At 46.1% G+C, this 24,126-nt stretch overlaps 1 protein-coding gene across 2 annotated transcripts in view; it reads right to left on the bottom strand.

Annotated features, from left to right (window-relative positions):
* The window catches only part of LOC143973697 (C3a anaphylatoxin chemotactic receptor-like), a 163,805-nt gene that overhangs the window by 45,115 nt on the left and 94,564 nt on the right, over positions 1–24,126 (bottom strand). The window contains exon 1 of one of the 2 annotated variants that reach the window (XM_077474546.1): positions 11,210–11,309. The exons of the other annotated variant lie outside the window; for it this stretch is intronic. The gene's annotated coding sequence lies outside the window, so the exon portion shown is untranslated. Of the gene's footprint in view, positions 1–11,209; positions 11,310–24,126 lie in introns of those variants that run through there. 2 annotated transcript variants of the gene reach the window in all.

The following is a 24,126-nucleotide window of genomic DNA, read 5'->3' as shown; positions in this document are numbered from 1 at the left end:
ACTTTGGTATGCCAGACTTCGCCATAAATCCCTGTAACACTGTGACAATTCCATTAGGAGATAATGAGGGATGGGTGGTGTCCCTGAAGCAGCGGTTCCCAAAGATCTTTGATGACCAGTTGGGGAAAATAAAGCATGACTGTGTGAGACTCAAGCTGAAACCCAACGCCCAGCCTAAGTTCTTCAAAGCTCGCACAGTACCTTTCGCACTCCGAGCAGGAGTGGAAGCAGAACTAAGTCGGCTGGAGGAACAAGGTGTCATCTCAAAGGTAGAGCACAGCGAGTGGGCATCACCTGTTGTACCAGTGAAGAAAGCGAATGGGGACTTGCGCATTTGTGGCGATTTCCGCATGGCACTGAACTCCCAACTGGAAATAGACCAGTATCCTCTACCCAGAGTAGATGACATTTTTGCCTCTCTTGCAGGGGGTCAAAAGTTCACCAAGCTTGATCTCAAACAAGCATATTTACAGTTTGAGGTCCATCCTTCTTCCCGCAAGTTTCTGACCATCAACACCCACAAGGGACTGTATGAGTACAATCGGATGGTGTTTGGTGTAGCCTCTGCCCCAGCCATTTGGCAACGGAAGATGGATGAGATTTTGGCGGACATTCCTTTCACTCAGTGCCTGTTAGATGACATGCTCATCACGGGACGGACGGACCAGGAACACAAGCAAAACGTGGAGCTTGTGTTGGAAAGACTCCAAGAGCAGGGTCTGAAAGTGAACTTAGCAAAATGCCAATTCATGGTGCCAAAATTGGAGTTTTGTGGCCACCTTGTGGATGCAGACGGTATACACACCACAGAAGCCAAGGTTGATGCCTTAGTCAAAGCTCCTGCCCCAACCAATGTCCAGCAGCTGCGATCATACCTTGGCTTGCTGAACTATTACCACAAATTTCTGCCAGATCTGGCACACACCTTGTTTCCGTTGAACAAGCTTTTGGAGAAACACTCCAGATGGGACTGGTCGGCTGCATGCCAACGCGCTTTTGAAGTCTCTAAGCGGAAGCTGTTGGCGTCACGCATGCTTGTTCACTATGACCTCCAGAAGCCTCTGACCTTGGCTTGTGATGCCTCACCCTATGGTCTGGGGGCTGTACTGTCTCACATCTTACCTGATGGGTCAGAAAAACCAGTGGCATTTGCCTCCAGGTCTTTGACAAAAGCAGAAAGCAATTACTCTCACATTGACAAAGAGGCTCTTGCGCTGATATGGGCAATTAAGAAATTTCATCTTTACCTGTATGGTAGGGAATTCACCATACTGACAGACCATAAACCACTCCTTCAGATCTTTAGCCCTGACAAAGGCATCTCTCAGACTACTGCGGCCCGCCTCCAACGCTATGCCCTGTTCTTGGGAGCGTACAGTTATAAAATCCAGTATCGCGGTCATGATTCCAATGCTAATGCGGACGCAATGTCCCGACTGACAGGGAGGTCAATGGACTCCTCTCCACCGGTAAAGAGTTGTCGTTACACCAGCCTGTCCTTCTTGTCTTCTGGGGAGATAGCAGCCCATACAGCCAAGGATACCTTTCTGAAAACAATACTCTCCTGGGTACAGTCCGGTTGGCCTGCAACCGTCACACAGGATTATGAACCTTATTTCCATAGGCGTATGGAATTAACTGTGGCTGGTAACTGTGTTTTATGGGGAGACCGAGTGATCATTCCACAGACCCTCCGGAGACACATTCTGGACTTGCTACATACTGGTCATCCCGGGGGCACACGTATGAAACAAAAGGCCCGAGGCTATGTGTGGTGGCCAAACTTAGACTCGGATATCACAACATATGTGAATGCTTGTGCTGGATGTGCACAAACTGCAAGAGACCCTCCTCGAGGGTGCGTCCAGCCCTGGACTTGGCCCACGGTTCCTTGGTTTCGACTACACTTGGACTTTGCAGGTCCGATCAGAGGACACACCTTCTTGATCATAGTGGACGCCCATTCAAAGTGGCCTGAGGTAATTCCTGTTACTCAGCCAACAACTAAGGCAACAGTTTCCATACTGTTACATCTCGCTGCTACATTTGGATACCCCAGAGAAATCGTCACAGACAATGGTGCCCAATTCACCAGTCAGGAGTTTCAGCGTTTCTTGACTGCCCACAACATCAAACACAAGTTGACCGCACCTTACCACCCAGCTACAAATGGTCAAGCAGAGCGGTTTGTGCAGACTTTTAATCGCTATTTCAAAGCTACAGTGGCTACAAGTAAACAGCAGTCACTGTCACCCCAGCAGCTGGACTCCTTCCTTTCTGCTTACAGAAACACACCACATGCAACCACCGGGAAAACTCCAGCAGAACTCCTTCGGGGTCGGCAGCCATGGACTGTTTTGGACATGCTCCGCCCACAAACAGTCCAGGAACATGTACTGCAGTCCCAAGACAAGATGGTCAAACACCATGAGATTCCCCCGATTCACAGCCCAACAAAAGGTATGGGCCCGATCTTATGGGGCTTCCAACACCCGTTGGCTTCCTGCTGTCATTGCAGAGACTTTGGGACCCAAGATGTATAGGGTCTGCCTGGAAGATGGTTCTATTTGCAGAAGGCATGCGGACCAACTGCGCCCTCGTTTTCAACTGCATGAATCCCTGACGCCGGCTGAACCACCAGTGTTGCAAGGAACTGCTCCCAGCGGATCAGGATGCATGGGAACTGATGATTGGGGGGACTCTGATCTTTTGAACTCAGCTCCAACAGAGCCCTCCAGCCCTGGTCCGGAGGTTGGTTCACCCACTGAGCTGGGGGATCCCTTCTTGGCACCGCCAGTGCCCATTCCAGTCGACCCTGTTTCCTCCGATCCCGAGTCGATGGGTGCCCGCCCTCAACGACACTGTCGCCCTCCTGACCGGTTTCAGCTTCAAGACCGGTTACGAGACTTTCGACGGGGCCGCCGAAAGTGATCCAATGACATTGTATCCCCGCAACTGTCCCTGGAATCTTCCTCTCACATCTGGATGCAGGAAAAGTCCTGTGCATCTCCTGTGTTTGGAGGACTGTTATTGGACAGTTATTAGTTAATGTTTTGTGCCTTTTCTCGTTTTTTTTTGTTTGTTTTTTTGTTTTTGTTTTTTTAGGGATGGATGGAAGGTGTTATACCTGAAGGGTTTCACATGTACTGCCACTTTAAGGCTGGCTCCACCCAGGAGTGATGCCAAGGGTCAAGGGGTATAGTAGCCATCTTGGACACATGTAAGAGCCTAATAAGATGTACTGTCCTGAGATGCATGTTGCAGTGTACAGTGAGTACTGGAAATAAACTTCCATTGTTCCAGACCAGAGTCTTGTGTCTCTCACAACACAGAGGATATAACAGACACATGCTGCTGCAATTTGGTGGGACACATGCTGCTGCAATTTGGTGGTGACTCGTACTGCTGCAATTTGGTGGTGACACATGCTGCTGCAATTTGGTGGGGCACATGCTGCTGCAATTGATGGTGACACATGCTGCTGCAATTTGGTGGTGACACATGCTGCTGCAGTTTGGTGGGACATATGCTGCTGCAATTTGGTGGGACACATGCTGCTTCAATTGATGGTGACTCATGCTGCTGCAATATGGTGGTGACACAGGCTGCTGCAATTTGGTGGTGACACATGCTGCTGCAATTTGGTGGGGCACATGCTGCTGCAATTGATGGTGACTCATGCTGCTGCAATTTGGTGGTGACACATGCTGCTGCAATTTGGTGGTGACACATGCTGCTGCAATTTGGTGGTGACACATTGAAAGAAAGTGGAGTAGGTAGTAAAAACGTAAATGTAGTGGAAACTCTACATACTCTACACTTCCCAGTAAAATACATATTACTCTAGTATTCTACTATACTCACAGGGGCGTTTCTTAATGAATAGCAAAGTCTTTGTGTAATATGTGAATCAGTATCCCTTCTCCTAAAGGGTGTGTAGCGGAGATATGTATGTCTTCATCCAAGGCTGCATTTGCTACGTATTTTCAGGAGTAGAAATTGAAGAATCCTTCGTTCGTCCAATAGTTGGTTTATTGTTCAGAAAGATAAGCAAAGACAAGATTGACATCTGGTAACATATGGCATGGATTTGGCTTCTAAGGTGGTAGGTTCTTCTGGTGTTACATTTTCAAAGCATTGAGTTCCTTCTCTTCCCACCGATCTCTCTCTCCCTCTCATAATCTTACTCCATTCTTATACTGTTTCATGATGTTATGTCAGCGTATCCTAATAACTCCCACATTTGCATATATACCCAATATGGTTCAGTCTATAGATAAGTAGCATAACTCCACCCATTGTCCCGACTAACTCAAAAATAGAAATACCTACTCAGCAAAACCCCTCCTCCCTATACTATCTGTTGTTCTGTGACCTTTAGAAACCATCACTTATTACCGTACATATAACTTACATATATTTTCAGAAACTTTTATCACTTAAAATATTAATTAACTCAAAAACTTCTAACACACATGCTGCTGCAATTGATGGTGACACAGGCTGCTGGTGACACAGGCTGCATGTAAGGAGGGACTCCGCTGGGGACACCTGATGGCATCTGGTGGCAGGCGACGTGGCTAGTGACACGCTCAGGGCTCCCACTGATTCTGCATTATGGTGAGTTGAATGATTTCATTTTATATTACAATGTAATAATAGAAATAATGCTCTTCAATCATCCTGACACCATAACAACCATGGTGCCGGGATGATTGAAGTGCTAACACCAGGTATTTGGAATATCTCTATCTGCTGATTGTTAACGTTTCTAGAATACACATATTTCTATTGTTGTGTAGGATCTGGGCCTGCTGTCCCTCCATCCCTCTCTCCCTCTCCTTCCATCCCTTGTTCATCTCAGACATTAACCACACCACGCCCATTTTCACCAAGGGGGAGGGGTCAAAAAGGAAGGGCGTCCTAGGCATCCTACAGCTTCACCAGCTGCCATTGCTGATCACTCGTCCTTCCATCCATCCATCCAGCCTCTTTATAAGCGCTGCTAGACCGCCTGATATTTGAGGTCTAACCTTGTGGTATGCAGCGCTGGTGTCACAGGCGGTTTGGCGCACACAGAGGTGTCATAGAGGAGGGGCTTGGCGTTCATCACCCCAGGCTGCATCCTTCTGCATGTGAATGAACTTTTTTCACGTAGAGGACTTTTCTCCGGTGCTCTCTATTTCTGTTGGTGTTTTGATTAAGAACTTTAGAATTTTTTTTTTTAATTATTTATGAATGCACTTGGGGTTTTCAATTATTTATGCACGTTATTGTTATGCACTTTGTAAGAAATCGATATATTCATTTATTTATTTATTTTATTTACTTGTTTGCCAGCGCAACACCTTTTTTTTTTTACTTTTAGAGCTGAGGCTGTCAATCACAGGCTGTGTGCTGGAGCTCCTTCTCCTGTCACCATTTATCTCGTGGTGTCAGGAAAACTTGTCAGAAGTGACTCATGTAGGTAGCAGGCGGAGGCAGCAGGCAGAAATGACACTCGGTGCTCTGGACTGATACAAGTACACACTATAGAGGGGTAGGCTTTGTTCAGATTTCATGTCTGAGGTTTACAGACACTCTAATAAATATAAATATGGACGTGCAAACAATTGAAAAACCTTAAATAAAGCATTCAGTCTAAAGTGAGAAAACAATCAAATATGAAGTGCACAGAAAATAGTGACTGTGACAACAATACTGTAAGTGACAAATGTCCAAAGTATCACAGGCTCCTCCCACATACATAAGTATCACAGGCTCCTCCCATGTACACAAGTATCACAGGCTCCTCCCACGTACACAAGTATCACAGGCTCCTCCCATGTACACAAGTATCACAGGCTCCTCCCATGTACATAAGTATCACAGGCTCCTCCCATGTACACAAGTATCACAGGCTCCTCCCATGTACACAAGTATCACAGGCTCCTCCCACGTACACAAGTATCACAGGCTCCTCCCATGTACACAAGTATCACAGGCTCCTCCCATGTACATAAGTATCACAGGCTCCTCCCATGTACACAAGTATCACAGGCTCCTCCCATGTACATAAGTATCACAGGCTCCTCCCATGTACATAAGTATCACAGGCTCCTCCCCACATACATAAGTATCACAGTCTCCTCCCCACGTACATAAGTATCACAGGCTCCTCCCATGTACATAAGTATCAAAGACTCCTCCCACGTACATAAATATCACAGGCTTCTCCCATATCACAGACTCCTCCCACATACAGAAGTATCACAGGCTCCTCCCACATACAGAAGTATCACAGGCTCCTCCCACGTACAGAAGTAACACAGGCTCCTCCCACGTACATAAGTATCACAGGCTCCTCCCACGTACATAAGTATCACAGGCTTCTCCCACGTACATAAGTATCTCAGACTCCTCCCACGTACATAAGTATCACAGACTCCTCCCACGTACATAAGTATCACAGGCTCCTCCCACGTACATAAGTATCACAGGCTCCTCCCATGTAAATAAGTATCACAGGCTCCTCCCATGTAAATAAGTATCACAGACTCCTCCCATGTACATAAGTATCACAGACTCCTCCCATGTACATAAGTATCACAGGCTCCTCCCACGTACATAAGTATCACAGGCTCCTCCCATGTACAGAAGTATCACAGGCTCCTCCCACATACAGAAGTATCACAGGCTCCTCCCGTGTACAGAAGTATCACAGGCTCCTCCCGTGTACAGAAGTATCACAGGCTCCTCCCACGTACATAAGTATCACAGACTCCTCCCATGTACATAAGTATCACAGACTCCTCCCATGTACATAAGTATCACAGACTCCTCCCATGTACATAAGTATCACAGGCTCCTCCCACGTACATAAATATCACAGGCTCCTCCCATGTACATAAGTATCAAAGACTCCTCCCACGTACATAAATATCACAGGCTCCTCCCATATCACAGACTCCTCCCATGTACATAAGTATCACAGGCTCCTCCCACATACAGAAGTATCACAGGCTCCTCCCACGTACAGAAGTATCACAGGCTCCTCCCACGTACAGAAGTATCACAGGCTCCTCCCACGTACATATGTATCACAGGCTCCTCCCATGTAGTAATTCTATATAGTGTAGGTACAAAGGAGGAATTTGGGGGTCTTATCGATCCCCCCATAAAGAGTTGCGGTCACAAAGGATGTTTCTATTCCATGTGACAGCAATAATAGTGATAAAAATTCAAATTCAAGCAACAGTGTAAAAAAATAAATAATAATAATAAATAAAGTGCCCCCCGTCCTCGTTTGCTCGCTCTCAATGCCCCCCGCCGGTCCCACACTCACGCAAAACAGCGACCGTCCCCCACATGTGAGGTATCGCCGCGAACGTCAGATCATGGGCAGTCATCCTATACATGGCACTTGGATGAATCATGTCTCGGGGTCCCTCCCCCCCAACAAATAGAGCTTTCTTTTGGTGGTATTTAATCACCTCTGCACTTTTTTATTATTTTGTGCTATAAACAAAAACAAGACCGATAATTTTGCAAAAAAATATATATATATTTTATTTTCTGCTATAAAACACATTCAATAAAAAAACAAAAAGTAAAAAAATGTCTTAAAAAATGTAGGCCAATATGTATTCTGCTATATATTTAATAATAATATTTATTATTAATAAACTAATAATAATAACAATAATTAATAATAATAAATAACCTATAAAAAAATGTAAAAAAAATCGAATTTCTTCACAAATTTAGGCCAATATGTATTCTGCTATATATTTAATAATAATATTTATAATTAATAAACTAATAATACAAATAAATAATAATAATAACATTAATAATAATAAATACCCAATAAAAAAAAAAGCAAAAAAAATCGAATTTCTTCACAAATTTAGGCCAATATGTATTCTGCTATATATTTAATAATAATATTTATAATTAATAAACTAATAATAACAATAATTAATAATAATAAATACCCAATAAAAAAATGTAAAAAAATCGAATTTCTTCACAAATGTAGGCCAATATGTATTCTGCTATATATTTAATAATAATAATATTTATAATTAGTAAACTAATAATACAAATAAATAATAATGAATAATAATAATAAATACCCAATAAAAAAAATGCAAAAAATCGAATTTCTTCACAAATTTAGGCCAATATGTGTTCTGCTATATATTTAATAATAATATTTATAATTAATAAACTAATAATAACAATAATTAATAATAATAAATACCCAATAAAAAAAATGTAAAAAAAATCGAATTTCTTCACAAATGTAGGCCAATATGTATTCTGCTATATATTTAATAATAATATTTATAATTAATAAACTAGTAATACAAAAGAATAATAATAACATTAATAATAATGCATACCCAATAAAAAAAATGCAAAAAATTTAATTTCTTCACAAATTTAGGCCAATATGTATTCTGCTATATATTTAATAATAATATTTATTATAATTCATCTTAATTATTATTATTATTAATAATAATAATAATAATAATAATAATAAAATATCAAATAAAAAAAGTCTTCCTAAATTTAGGCTAATATGTATTCTGCTATATATTTAATAATCATTTTTATTATTATTCATATTAATTAATAAATAATAATAATAATAATGAATAATAATAACAATAATTAATAATAATAATAAATACCCAATAAAAAAATTGAAAAAAATCTAATTTCTTCACAAATTTAGGCCAATATGTATTATGCTATATATTTAATAATAATAATATTATTATTATTATTTTTATTAACCACTTCAGTACAGGTTATTTTGACCCCCTTCCTGCCCAGACCACTTTTCAGCTTTTAGCGCTGTTACAATTTGAATGACAATTGTGCTGTCACACAACGCTGTACCCATATGAAATTTTGATAATTTTTTTTCCCACAAATAGAGGTTTCTTTTGGTGGTATTTGATCACCTCTGTGGTTTTTATTTTTTGCGCTATAAACAAAAAAAGCGACAATTTTGAAAAAAAAAACTCCTTTTTACTTTTTGCTATAATAAATATCCCATGGTATTTTGCGCAAAGCAATCAAGGATAGTCCCTTCAAATCCAGGACAGTCCCTCTAAATCCGGGACAGTCCCTCCAAATCCGGGACAGTCCCTCCAAATCCGGGACAGTCCCTCTAAAACCGGGACAGTCCCTCCAAATCAGGGACAGTGCCTCAAAATCCAGGACAATCTCTTGGAACGTTTTTTCCTTCTTTTTAACAGTGCATTTTATATACAACTATATAGATCAGACCAAAATGAGGGACAAATCAGGAGCAAACAGGGACAGGGGGACTTTGTTCCAAATCAGGGACAGTCTCTTGGAACTTTTTTGCCTTCTTTTTAACAGTGCACTGTTAGAACTATATAGAACAGACCAAAATTTGGGACAAATGATGAGCAAAGAGGGACAGAGGGACATTGCTCCAAATCCGGGAGTCTCTCCAAATCAAGGAAAGTCCCTTCAAATCAGAGACAGTGCCTCAAAATCAGGGACAATCTCTTGGAAAGTTTTTGCCTTCTTTTTAACAGTGCATTTTATATATAACTATATAGATCAGACCAAAATGAGGGACAAATGAGGAGCAAAGAGGGACAGAGGGACTTTGTTCCAAATCAGGGACAGTCCCTCCAAATCAGGGACAGTCCCTCCAAATCCGGGACAGTCTCTCCAAATCAAAGACAGTCTCTCCAAATCAAAGACAGTCTCTCCAAATCAAGGACAGTCTCTCCAAATCCGGGACAGTCTCTCCAAATCCGGGACAGTCTCTCCAAATCCGGGACAGTCTCTCCAAATTCGGGACAGTCTCTCCAAATCCGGGACAGTCTCTCCAAATCCGGGACAGTCTCTCCAAATCAGGGACAGTCTCTCCAAAACCCAGACAGTCTCTTGGAACTTTTTTGCCTTCTTTTTAACAGTGCACTTTTTATACAACTATATAGAACAGACCAAAATTAGGGACAAATGAGGAGCAAAGAGGGACAGAGGGACTTTGTTCCAAATCAGGGACAGTCTCTCCAAATCAGGGTCAGACCCTCCAAATCAGTGACAGTGCCTCCAAATCCAGGACAGTGCCTCCAAATCCAGGACAATGTCTGCAAATCCAAGACAGTCCCTCCAAATCCGGGACAGTCCCTCCAAATCCGGGACAGTCCCTCCAAATCCGGGACAGTCTCTCCAAATCAGGGACAGACCCTCCAAATCAGTGACAGTGCCTCCAAATTCAGGACAGTGCCTCCAAATCAGTGACAGTGCCTCCAAATCCAGGACAGTGCCTCCAAATCCAGGACAATGTCTGCAAATCCAAGACAGTCCCTCCAAATCCGGGACAGTGCCTCCAAATCCGGGACAGTGCCTCCAAATCCGGGACAGTCCCTCCAAATCCGGGACAGTCCCTCCAAATCCGGGACAGTCTCTCCAAATCAGGGACAGTCTCTCCAAATCAGGGACAGACCCTCCAAATCAGTGACAGTGCCTCCAAATTCAGGACAGTGCCTCCAAATCAGTGACAGTGCCTCCAAATCCAGGACAGTGCCTCCAAATCCAGGACAATGTCTGCAAATCCAAGACAGTCCCTCCAAATCCGGGACAGTGCCTCCAAATCTGGGACAGTGCCTCCAAATCCGGGACAGTCCCTCCAAATCCGGGACAGTCCCACCAAATCCGGGACAGTCCCTCCAAATCCGGGACAGTGCCTCCAAATCCGGGACAGTCCCTCCAAACAGGGACAGTCGGAAGCTATGCATACCTATCTAAGCTATTCTCAGCAATAAAAACACAAAAGGATACCCCTAGACAGATCATTTGTGCCTGGCTGTGTGTGCCCTAAGGGAAACGCGGCTTTTTCAGAAGTGCGCTACATTCACATACACAAGGTGGGCATGGAGAAGGAACGTAGCCCCCCCTCCCCCCCCCCCAGAACAGGAGATCTGAAAAAGCATTTGAGTGATGATGCAAAGGAAGAGAGAGAGAAGGTAGGTACATTCTATTACATTTAGATACATTGTATTTATTTTATTTTATAAAAGTTTATAAAATCACAACCATGGCACAGTTTATGTGGTAGACTTGTATAAGTCCATACCGGGTCCCTCACCTTAAAAACACCAGTTGGTTGTGTTTGCCCCCCAGAATGAAGATCCCCTCCCCCCGGTATGACATTATTATCGGGTCTTACCTCTACCGGTCTGCAACCGATGGAATCTTCTCTCCGTCTTCCAATATTTCAGGCTGACTGTCAGATATAAAGCCCGATGAATCTTTTATACAAGACTTCCTTCCTGAACATTAATGGGAAATGCTGCTTAACCGCTTACCTCCCGGGAAACGTTTTTATTTTATTATGTTTTTGTTTTGTTTTTTACTTCCATAAAATCAGCATTTTTTTTTTTTTTTTTTTGCTAGAAATATAACTGGAGCCCCAAAACATGAGATATTTACCAATAAAACAAACCCCCACATTTTATTTTCCCAATGTGAATGTGTCCACTTCTTCCAAAGGACCCCCCCCCAAGAAATTTTTCACAACAGTTCAGTAAAAATCGTAAAAAACACGATGAATACGACCCCCCCCCCCCCGGGGGTTTTCACTCTTCATGCACAGGTGCTGCTCCTCCTCCAGACGGACGGCTCCGCTCACCTCCATACATTAAACGACTCGCTCGATCGACAGATTCCCAGCCAGATAACTCCCGTCGTTCGACTTCCGTCACCGACCAGCCCCTCCCCCCTCCCCAGTTTTACTCACCTGAGCCTCGTAATGCCCACGCCGGAGACGCGCTTACCCTCTCTGCCCGTTGTCTCAGCTCTTGATTGGATAGCCATTGGCTCCCGAATCCAATGACGCGGACGCAGGGGGGGGGGGGGGGCAGGGGGCCCCTAGTCCTGTATTCTGTGTCTATGGAAGCAAATGCTGGACTTGGGAGCGCGCCCGCAAGGTAGGTTCTCCTAGGAGGGTTTCCTGATGCGGGGAGGAGCCGCTGTGTACAAAAGGAACTTCACAGTGGAGGTAAGTACGATATGTTTGTTATTTTAAAAAAAATGAGGGTTTACAACCCCCTTGAACCACTTGCCGACCGCCGCATTTACATATACCTCGGCAGAATGGCACGGCTGGGCAAATGGGCATGCAGGTACGTCCCCATTGAATTTTCCGCCGCGTGGTCACATGCGCAGCGCTGCCGGGAGCTCCGAGAGTAGGAACGCAAGCGGGCAATTATTGGTTGTTAACCGGTTCCCAACTGGCGCATGCCGATGTTTGTCGGCAGAATGGCTACGGCTGGGCAAATGGGCATGCAGGTACGTCCCTTTGAATTTGCCACCATGTGGTCACGTGTGCGCCGGCAGCGGCGCACGCGACCCTGCCGGGAGCTCCGTGAGTAGGAACGCCAGGGGGCAATTATTGGTTGTTAACCGGTTCCCGACTGGCGCACGTCGATGTACGTCGGCAGAATGGCTACGGCTGGGCAAGCAGGTACGTCCCTTTGAATTTGCCACCGTGTGGTCACGTGCACGCCGGGAGCGGCGCCCGCGACCCTGCCGGGAGCTCCGTGAGTAGGATCGCAAGCGGGCAATTATTGGTTGTTAACCGGTTCCTACCTGGCGCACGTCGATGTACGTCGGCAGAATGGCTACGGCTGGGCAAATGGGCGTACGGGTACGTCCCCTTAAATTTGCCGCCATGCCATCACGTGCGTGCCGGCCAGGACCCCCCGTGAGTTGGGTCATGGGTCCTGCGGACTCGATCGCCACGGGGATACCCGCGATCATCTCACGGAGCTGAAGAATGGGGAGACGCCGACATAAACAAGCATCTCTCCATTCTGCCTAGTGACAGGACACTGATCAGCGCTCCCTGTGAGCGGGAGCAGAGATCAGTGAAGTGTCATTCGTAGCCCCTCCTCCCCAACAGTTAGAATCACTCCCTAGGACACACTTAACCCCTCCCCCGCCCCCTAGTGGATAACCCCTTCACTTCCAGTGTCATTTTTATAGTAATCGATGCAGTTTTTTTTTAGCACTGATCGCTGTATTAATGCCAATGGTCCCAAAAATGTGTCAAAAGTGTCCGATGTGTCCGCCGTAATGTCGCAGTCATGATAAAAAATCGCTGATCGCCGTCATTACTAGTAAAAAAAAAAAAAATATGATTAATAAAAATGCCATAAAACTAACCCCTATTTTGTAGACCAGAAAGGAGACAGATTGTGTGTTCCTACTAAGTAGGAACACCGATATCTCTCCTCCCGTAGTCAGTTCCCTCCCCCCACAGTTAGAACACAGTGAGGGAACACATTTAACCCCTTGATCGCCCCCTAGTGTTAACTCCTTCCCTGCCAGTGACATTTATACAGTAGTCAGTGCATTTTTAAAGCTCTGATCGCCTCTATAGTTGTCAGAAATTTGTCAAAAGTGCCCAATTTGTCCGCCGCAATATCGCAGTCCCCATAAAAAATTTGCTGATCACCACCATCACTAGTAAAAAAAAAAATAATAATAAAAATGCCGTAAATCTATCCCTTATTTTGTAGACGATATAACTTTTGCTCAGACCAATCAATAATCGCTAATTGCGTTATTTTTTTTTTTTTTTTAACCAAAAATATGTAGAAGAATATGTATCGGCCTAAACTGAGGGGAAAAAAATCTTTTTTTATATATTTTTTGGGGATATTTATTATAGCAAAAAGTAATAAATAATGCGTTTTTTTTTTCAAAATTGTCGCTCTATTATTGTTTATAGCGCAAAAAAAAAAACGCAGGGGTGATCAAATACCACCAAAAGAAATCTCTATTTGTGGGGGGAAAAAAAGGACGTAAATTTTGTTTGGAAGCCACGCCGCACGACCGCGCAATCGTCAGTTAAAGCGACGCAGCGCCAAATCGCAAAAAGTGCTCTTGTCTTTGGCCAGCAAAATGGTCCGGGGCTGAAGTGGTTAACTAATTTATTTTTTTTGGTGTAATTCTCCTTTAAGGGGGCGGGGCAGGGTGGGCGTGTCCTATGCCTACATATGTTTGCCGATAGGTGTCCCTTGTTCTCACCTCAGAAAGTTGGAAAGGTACTTGGTACGTGATTTGACTTCAAGTGGTTATACTGGGATGATATGCACCAGCAGGCATCACCCCGCTACCGTTTATTAAGAGCCGGCTCTCTTGTAATAGCAATCAAAGTGGCCAACTAGCTGCTGGATTGCCATTACAAGCAGCGGGAGGGGACAAACCCCCCCCCCCCCCCACCATCCTCCCGCTGCCTTCTAAAACACAGATCTTGGTGTTTTGAATGCTTTCAGGGGCAGAGGAGGGATTTGGGGGTCTTACAGATCGCAGATCTCTCCATAAAGAGGACCTGTCACATGTCTATTGATGTCAGAAAGGATGTTTCCATTCCTTGTGACAGCAATAAAAGTGATAAAAAACAAAACAAAATTAAACTAACAGTGTAAAAAAATGTAAAAAATGATGATTAAATAAAAAAAATGTTTAAATGTTTCTTTTTTTTTACCAAAAACTGTGCTTAAAAAAAAAAACGCTGCGCAAATACCGTGTGACATGACAAATTTGCAAAACCCTCCGATTTTATTCTCTAGGGCCTCTGCTTTAAAAAAAAAAATAATAATAATGTTGGCGGGTTCTAAGTAATTTTGTAGCAAAAATAACTTATTGTTGCATGTTAGCAAAAAGAGTGCCAGAAAAGGGCGGGCCTTCGAGTGGTGGCTGGTGCAATTGTTTATTGTCACATGATATATTAAAGAGCCAGCCATTGGCTTACCTTTATGTAGGCTCCTCCTCCCTTCAGTCCATCATGAATCCTGCCCCTAGACTCATCCACCTTACCAACCGTGTCTGCTACCCCTCTCTACCAGTCCCTCCACCGGTCTCCATGCAGTGTCCTCCACCCCTCTCTACCAGTCCCTCCACCGGTCTCCATGCAGTGTCCTCCACCCCGCTCTACCAATCCCTCCACCGGTCTCCATTCAGTGTCCTCCACCCCTCTCTACCAATCCCTCCACTGGTCTCCATTCAGTGTCCCCCACCCCTCTCTGCCAATCCCTCCACTGGCTTCCATTCAGTGTCCTCCACCCCTCTCTACCAATCCCTCCACTGGTCTCCATTCAGTGTCCTCCACCCCTCTCTGCCAATCCCTCCACTGACCTCCATTCAGTGTCCTCCACCCCTCTCTGCCAATCCCTCCACTGGCCTCCATTCAGTGTCCTCCACCCCTCTCTACCAATCCCTCCACTGGTCTCCATTCAGTGTCCTCCACCCCTCTCTACCAATCCCTCCTCTGACCTCCATTCAGTGTCCTCCACCCCTCTCTGCCAATCCCTCCACTGGCCTCCATTCAGTGTCCTCCACCCCTCTCTACCAATCCCTCCTCTGACCTCTATTCAGTGTCCTCCACCCCTCTCTGCCAATCCCTCCACTGGCCTCCATTCAGTGTCCTCCACCCCTCTCTACCAATCCCTCCACTGGCCTCCATTCAGTGTCCTCCACCCCTCTCTACCAGTCCCTCCACTGGCCTCCATTCAGTGTCCTCCACCCCTCTCTACCAATCCCTCCACTGGCCTCCATTCAGTGTCCTCCACCCCTCTCTACCAATCCCTCCACTGGCCTCCATTCAGTGTCCTCCACCCCTCTCTACCAATCCCTCCACTGGTCTCCATTCAGTGCGCTCCACCCCTCTCTACCAATCCCTCCAATGGCCTCCATTCAGTGTCCTCCACCCCTCTCTGCCAATCCCTCCACTGGCCTCCATTCAGTGTCCTCCACCCCTCTCTACCAATCCCTCCAATGGTCTCCATTCAGTGTCCTCCACCCCTCTCTACCAATCCCTCCAATGGCCTCCATTCAGTGTCCTCCACCCCTCTCTGCCAATCCCTCCACTGGTCTCCATTCAGTGTCCTCCACCCCCCTCTACCAATCCCTCCAATGGCCTCCATTCAGTGTCCTCCACCCCTCTCTGCCAATCCCTTCACTGGCCTCCATTCAGTGTCCTCCACTCCTCTCTACCAATCCCTCCACCGGTCTCCATTCAGTGTCCTCAACCCCTCTCTACCAATCCCTCCAATGGCCTCCATTCAGTGTCCTCCACCCCTCTCTGCCAATCCCTCCACTGGTCTCCATTCAGTGTCCTCCACCCCCCTCTACCAATCCCTCCAATGGCCTCCATTCAGTGTCCTCCACCCCTCTCTGCCAATCCCTCCACTGGTCTCCATTCAGTGTCCTCCTCCCCCTCTCTACCAATCCCTCCACCGGTCTCCATTCAGTGTCCTCAACCCCTCTCTACCAATCCCTCCAATGGTTTCCATTCAGTGTCCTCCACCCCTCTCTGCCAATCCCTCCACTGGCCTCCATTCAGTGTCCTCCACCGCTCTCTACCAATCCCTCCTTTGACCTCCATTCAGTGTCCTCCACCCCTCTCTGCCAATCCCTCCAATGGCCTCCATTCAGTGTCCTCCACCCCTATCTGCCAATCCCTCCACTGGCCTCCATTCAGTGTCCTCCACCCCTCTCTACCAATCTCTCCACCGGTCTCCATTCAGTGTCCTCAACCCCTCTCTACCAATCCCTCCAATGACCTCCATTCAGTGTCCTCCACCCCTCTCTGCCAATCCCTCCAATGGTCTCCATTCAGTGTCCTCCACCCTTCTCTGCCAATCCCTCCACTGGTCTCCATTCAGTGTCCTCCACCCCTCTCTGCCAATCCCTCCACTGGCCTCCATTCAGTGTCCTCCACCGCTCTCTACCAATCCCTCCTTTGAGCTCCATTCAGTGTCCTCCACCCCTCTCTGCCAATCCCTCCAATGGCCTCCATTCAGTGTCCTCCACCCCTATCTGCCAATCCCTCCACTGGCCTCCATTCAGTGTCCTCCACCCCTCTCTACCAATCTCTCCACCGGTCTCCATTCAGTGTCCTCAACCCCTCTCTACCAATCCCTCCAATGACCTCCATTCAGTGTCCTCCACCCCTCTCTGCCAATCCCTCCAATGGTCTCCATTCAGTGTCCTCCACCCCCTCTACCAATCCCTCCAATGGCCTCCATTCAGTCTCCTCCACCCCTCTCTGCCAATCCCTCCACTGGTCTCCATTCAGTGTCCTCCACCCCTCTCTACCAATCCCTCCACTGGCCTCCATTCAGTGTCCTCCACCCCTCTCTACCAATCCCTCCACTGGTCTCCATTCAGTGTCCTCCACCCCTCTCTGCCAATCCCTCCAATGGTCTCCATTCAGTCTCCTCCACCCCTCTCTGCCAATCCCTCCACTGGTCTCCATTCAGTGTCCTCCACCCCATTCTGCCAATCCCTCCACTGGTCTCCATTCAGTGTCCTCCACCCCTCTCTGCCAATCCCTCCACTGGTCTCCATTCAGTGTCCTCCACCACTCGCTGCAGTGAATGTCCTTGCATAGCCTAGTCAGAGCCCAGAGTTAAAGAGGAACTGCAGTCTGCTCACATCATTTGTAATAAAAACATCTTTGCCATTCTGAAGCTTCCCTCCAACCACTTTGCATATTATTTTATATATACTGCCATTCTCGACTTGCCAAACATGCTGCAGAAATCTCCCTCCACTGAGTGTGGCTGCAGCCATTTTAACTGTGGGCAGGTGAAGATGCTGCCTGTTTACTTCCTGGATTTACCCAGAGACACGCCTCCAGCTCTCGTTGGCCCTCTTATGACTCATCCCCCCCCCCCCCTCCCTTCCTGGCAAACTCTCAGGAGAGAGAGCTGTGTATGATGTCATAAGCCTAGGCCAATGACCAGACAAGAAAACAGGAAGTGGGCTGTATAAGGGATTTACTGGCAGAAAAATAAAATGTTTTACTATCCAAAGATAAAACAACAACAAGAGACCGAAGTTCTGCTTTAAAGTGATTGTAAAGGCAGAAGGTGCATTCTATACATTAAGATAAAAAGCCTTCTGTGCGCAGAAAACCCCCCTCAGCCCTCCCCCCCCCCCCAATACTTACCCGAGGTCCATCCAGCTCCAGCAATGTTGTAGGAATGTCTTGGCCCGTCCGGAACTCCCCTCCTCATTGGCTGAGACAGCAGCGAGGCGCCATTGGCTCCCGCTGCTGTCAATCAAAGTCAGTCAGCCAATGAGAATAGAAAGGGGGCGGGGCCGCAACTCTGTGTCTAAATGGACACAGTGAGCAGTGACTCGGCTCAGGTGCCCCCCATAGCAAGCTGCTTGCTGTGGGGGTCACCCGACAGGAGGGAGGGGCCAGGGAAAGAGGAGGAACCCGGGGCTGCTCTGTGCAAATCCACTGCAGCACAGGAGGTGTGTTTATAAGGTGTTTATTAATTTTTAATTAAAAAATGTAAATAAATACTTTACAATCGCTTTAAACCCCATTGAAAATCTGCGGGATGACTGAAGATTGCCGCCCACAAACGCCCACCATCAAATTGAAGAAGAGCGGGCAAATATTGCAAAGTCCAGATGTGCAAAGTTATTAGAGAGACAAATCCCAAGAGACTAAAAGCTGGAGCTACAGCAAAAGGGGGCCCAACAAAATACTGATACAAAAGGAGGGGGGGGGGTCTTTTTCCAACTCAGTGATTCTTCTGGTTTTGATTTTTTTTTTTTAACATGTTGAGGTTATTCGTTTGGATGTTATAAGTTGTACTGAGAGTAAATACAGCTGGATAAAACAAAAATGGTGTCTGTCTTAATTTCAGGCTGCAAAGCAACAAAATGTAATTATTTTAAAGGGGGTGACTCTTTTCTATACCCACTGTGTATATATATATATATACACACAGTAGGTAAAATATGTATTCACCATATTTCTTGGCAAATCTATTGGTAAAGGTGATATTGACATGAAATCTCCCCCACATGTTGGTAACAAACCATCCAATCCATATATACAAAGACACCAAAACAAATACATTCAGAAATTAGGTTCTGTGTAATATAATGGAAGGACACAGAGAAAAAGTATTGAACACGTGAAGACAGGGAGAAGCATAAAAGGCATGGAAAGCCAAGACATCAGCTGAAATCCTATCAGTAATTAGCCATCCTGCCCCTTGTCAGTGCAAATTAATATCGGCTGGTTCAGTCTCACCTGATGGCCTATAAAGAGGTGTCTCATTACCGAGGTGTCACACAAGAAACATCTCATGATGGGTAACAGCAAAGAGCTCTCTCAAGACCTTCACAACCTTACTGTTGCCAAACATATGGATGGCATTGGTTACAGAAGGATTTTCTAAACGTCTGGAGTGTTCCGGTGAGCACTGTTTGGGCCATAATCCAGAAGTTTGAAGAACATAATTTCATCATAAACCGGCCACGGCCAGGTGTTCCTTCGCAAGATTTCTGACAGAGGAGTGAAAAGAATTATCAGAAGAGTTGTCCAAGAGCCAAGGACCACTTGTGGAGAGCTTCGGAAAAGACCTGGAATTAGAGGGTACACAATAAGTAATGCCCTCACCCGTCATGGCCTGTATGACCGCTCATCACGCAACACTCCATTGCTGGAGAAGAAGCATGGTGAAGCTTGGTTAAAGTTTTCTGCACATCATGTAGACAAGCTTATGAAATACGGGGAGTCTGGTCAGAGGAGACCAAAATGGAACTCTTTGGATGCCATAATACACCCCATGTTTGGGGGTCACATCACCCCAAAAACACCCCCCATTCTAACACTGAGGTTTGGAGGTGGGAACATTGTGGTGTGGGCGGGGCTGTTTTTCAGCATACAGTACTGGCAAACTTCATATCATTGAAGGAAGGATGAATGGTGATAAAAATCTGCTGCTGTCTACACATCCCAGGAGGACATCCCAGGAGGACATCCCAGGAGGACATCCCAGGAGGACATCCCAGAAGGACATCCCAGGAGGACATCCCAGGAGGACATCCCAGGAGGACATCTCAGGAGGACATCCCAGGAGGACATCCCAGGAGGACATCTCAGGAGGACATCTCAGGAGGACATCCCAGGAGGACATCCCAGGAGGACATCTCAGGAGGACATCCCAGGAGGACATCCCAGGAGGACATCCCAGGAGGATATCTCAGGAGGACATCCCAGGAGGACATCCCAGGAGGACAACTCAGGAGGACATCCCAGGAGGACATCCCAGGAGGACAACTCAGGAGGACATCTCAGGAGGGCATCCCAGGAGGATATCTGAGGAGGATATCCCAGGAGGACATCTCAGGAGGACATCCCAGGAGGACATCCCAGGAGGACATCCCAGGAGGACATCTCAGGAGGACATCCCAGGAGGACATCTCAGGAGGACATCTCAGGAGGACATCCCAGGAGGACATCCCAGGAGGACATCCCAGGAGGACATCCCAGGAGGACAATCATCCCAAACACAAAGCCAAGGAGAAAGAAATTAAAGCTGCTAGAATGGTCCAGTCAATCACCTGACCTGAATCCAATAGATAATCTATGGAAAGAACTAAAGATCAGAGTTCATAGAAGAGGCCCACGGAACCTTCAAGATTTTAAGACTGTGTGGAAGAATGGGGCCAAAATCACACCTGAGTAACGCATGCGACTCGTTTCTCCATACAGGAGCCGGCGTCTTCAAACTGTCATTACCAACAAAGGATTTTGTACCGAGTATTAAATACATTTCAGTTAGCGGGTTCAATACTTTTTCCCCGTGTCCTTCCATTTTATTACACAGAACTTCATTTATGAAGGTATTTGTTTTGGTGTCTTTGTATGCATAGATTGAATGGGCTGTTGCCGACATGTGGGGAAAATGTCATGTCAATATCACCTTTACCAATATATTTACCTAGAAAAAGGCTGATGTGTTCAATACTTATTTTACCCGCTTTATATATAGGGATACCTTTCATACACTATATTACCAAAAGTATTGGGACGCCTATTGAGTTGGCGAGCCAGGCCTTCTCGTCCAACACCAGTGCCTGACCTCACAAATGCTCTTCTGGAGGAATGGTTAAACATTCCCATAGACACATCTCCTAAACATTGTAGACGGCCTTCCCAGAAGAGGTGAAGCTGTTATAGCTGCACAGGGTGGGGCCAACTCAATATTGAACCCTCGGGACTAAGACTGGGATGTCATTAAAGTTCATGTGCCTGTAAAGGCAAGCGTCCCAATACTTTTGGTAATACAGTGTGTATTCACCTAGAAAAATGGTGATGTGTTAAAAACTTATTTTACCCACTGTATATATATATATATATATATATATATATATATATATATATATATCCAAGGTTTTTTTTAGGGTACAACTAACACCATAAATGTAACATTCGATCTAAGTTTATTGAAAAAAAAAAAATGATATTCATACTGTAGACTTGTAATACAGAAGTGATATACACATATCAAAAAAATAAATAAAAAAGCAACAATTCCCAAAACTATAGCAAACACTGCAGTATAAAAGTGTACATGATACTCTACATATAACGGGAACCATTGTATAATTAGGATTAGTACTAATAGAGGTAATAGATCAATACAGGAGACAGGAGTGCATCAAACAGCACTCAGTGCTTGTCTTGAGAAGCAAAGTGGATACATTATCGCCTTTTAGTACTGGCAAAGGCCAAAATAATTTGATCTTTAGCATCCATCATCAAGTCCAGAAAGGGTGTACATGACAAAAAAAATAAAAATAATAAAAAAATTTAAAAAAAAGGAAAAAATTGAAAAATATATATTTTTTTAATAAAAATAATAATAATAAAATATATAAATATATATATATATATATATATATATATATATATATATATATAAATATAATAAAATAAATAATGAACATAAATAAAATGTAATTAAAAAAAAAATATCTATATCTATATATTAGGGATGAGCTTCGTGTTCGAGTCGAACATACGTTCGACTCGAACATCAGCTGTTCGCGCGTTCGGCGAATACCGAACGTTATGGGCCGTTCGCGCCAAATTCGTGTGGCGCTCACGGCCCACAATGCACTGCGCCATCGCAGTGCATCGCTGGCTCAAGATTGGCCAAGCATGCACTGTGACCCCGCATGCTTGGCCAATCACAGCGCCGGCAGCGTGGAGAGCCATGATTGGCCACAGGCAGGATGCCTGTGGCCAATCATAGCTCAGGCTGTGTAGTACACGCCCCACACTATACAAGGCCGCCAGCGCGGCGGCCTTGTGTAGTGTGTTGGCATCTGTAGGAGTTAGTGGGTGTTCTCTGTGTACCTTCAACACAGTATACACCGATCGTTATCGGCCGATTTTGCGTTCTTGCTCTTCTGTAGTGGGTGTTGTCTGCGTGCCCTGACCGCACTATACACCATTATATCCACCTATATAGCTCTTCTCTAATTGAGCCATCTGCCATCTGCAGGAGTTAGTTGGTGTTGTGTGTGCCTCCAGCACAGTATACACCAGTATCTACCCTTTAATTCCTGTTCTATAATAAAGGCATCTGCAGGAGTTAGTGGGTGTTGTGTGTGCCTCCAGCACAATATACACTACCCAATTGTTGGTTTTCCCAACTCCCTTCAGGCCATTACCATGTCTGGAAGGCCAACAAGGAGAGGCAGACAGGCGCGAGCCGATAAAAGAGGGCAAGCAGGCTCTGTGTCTAGAGACAACAGTGCTGGTCGTGGACACGGTGCATCGTCATCATCAGCACGTGGCCATGGGACGCGCTTGTCCTTATTTTCGGCAGCTGGACGCGTTGAGCCGCATCATCATGCCGAAGTCTTGGTAGAGGGGATGACCAAGCCCTCTTCAACCTCCTCATCCTCTCTCACCCAGGCTCAGGGTACTAGCAAAGCAGCTGCCAACACATCGTCTTCCCTTGTCTCAATGTCATCATCAGTGACTCCTTCCCTAGACCCACCACGTCCTCCTGAGGAGTCTCCTGAACTCTTTGAGCAAACTGTTGGGTACATGCTCCAGGAGGATGCCCAGTGTTTTGTAGGCTCTGATGATGATACTCAGCTAGAGAAAGGCAGTAGCGTGAATGCAGAGAGAGGGGATGCTCAAGAAGGACAGCAATCTGGCAGCCATGTTCCACAAGCTGCAGCATACTGCCAGGTTTGCTCCAGCGATGAAGAGGGAGGGGATGATGAGGGCACTGACTCCACGTTGGTGCCTGGTAGGAGAGAGGAGGAGGATGCACATCTCCAACGAGGCAGGATGCCCTCCGGGGGTCAGCTTAGGGGCAGCACACCGACTGAATCACACCGCAGAGCTCCGCCTGTGCAGGGCGCTGCCTCTGCGCGTTATTCTAAAAGTTCTTTGGTGTGGGCCTTTTTTGAGGCGAGTGCATCAGATCGCACCGCTGCTATTTGCAACATATGTCTCAAGCATATCTCGCGTGGCCAAAACATCAGCCGCTTGGGCACCACATGCTTGACCAGACATATGTTGACCTGCCATGCATTTCGTTGGCAAGCGTACCTCAAAGACCCACACCAAAGAACAAAGCGGACCTCTCCTTGCTCCTCATCAGCTGGCATCTCCAACCCCACTAGACCTTCAGTCCTCTCTGAAACCTGCTCTGAGAGGAATGAAGGTGTAGAATTAGGTGTGTCACAGCCAAGTGCTTCCGGGCACTCTGCTAGCGGTACACCCACGTCCGATTATAGCAGGCAAATGTCCCTGCCCCAGCTGCTGGACCGGCGAAAGAAGTTCACTCCCAGCCATCCACATGCCCAGCGGTTGAATGCTAGCTTGGCTAAATTGCTAGCACTTCAACTGCTGCCTTTTCAGTTGGTAGACTCGGCCCCCTTCCGTGAGTTTGTACAATGTGCGGTTCCTCAGTGGCAGGTCCCCAAACGCCACTTTTTCTCACGGAAGGCGATTCCGGCTCTCTACATGTGGAAGGCAATGTCCTTGCCTCGCTGGACAGGGCGGTCAGCGGTAAGGTGCATATTACCGCTGACTCATGGTCCAGCAGGCATGGACAGGGACGTTACCCAGGGGTCAAGTCCTGGGGAAAAAAGTGTGGGAACTCCCACCCAAGATCCACTCCCCCACCAAAAAAAAAAAATTGGACATTGGGACACATCAGGGCACGGGGCACCTCAGGGCATGGGGCACATCAGGCCACATAGCACAACAGTGCACGGGGCACATGGCACATCGGAGCA

This window comes from Lithobates pipiens, unplaced genomic scaffold, assembly GCF_037356315.1.
Source record: "Lithobates pipiens isolate NorthernLeopardFrog02 unplaced genomic scaffold, aLitPip1_a1.2 Scaffold_92, whole genome shotgun sequence".
Lineage (NCBI taxonomy): Eukaryota > Metazoa > Chordata > Amphibia > Anura > Ranidae > Lithobates > Lithobates pipiens.
This window is presented reverse-complemented; position numbering and strand designations above follow the sequence as displayed.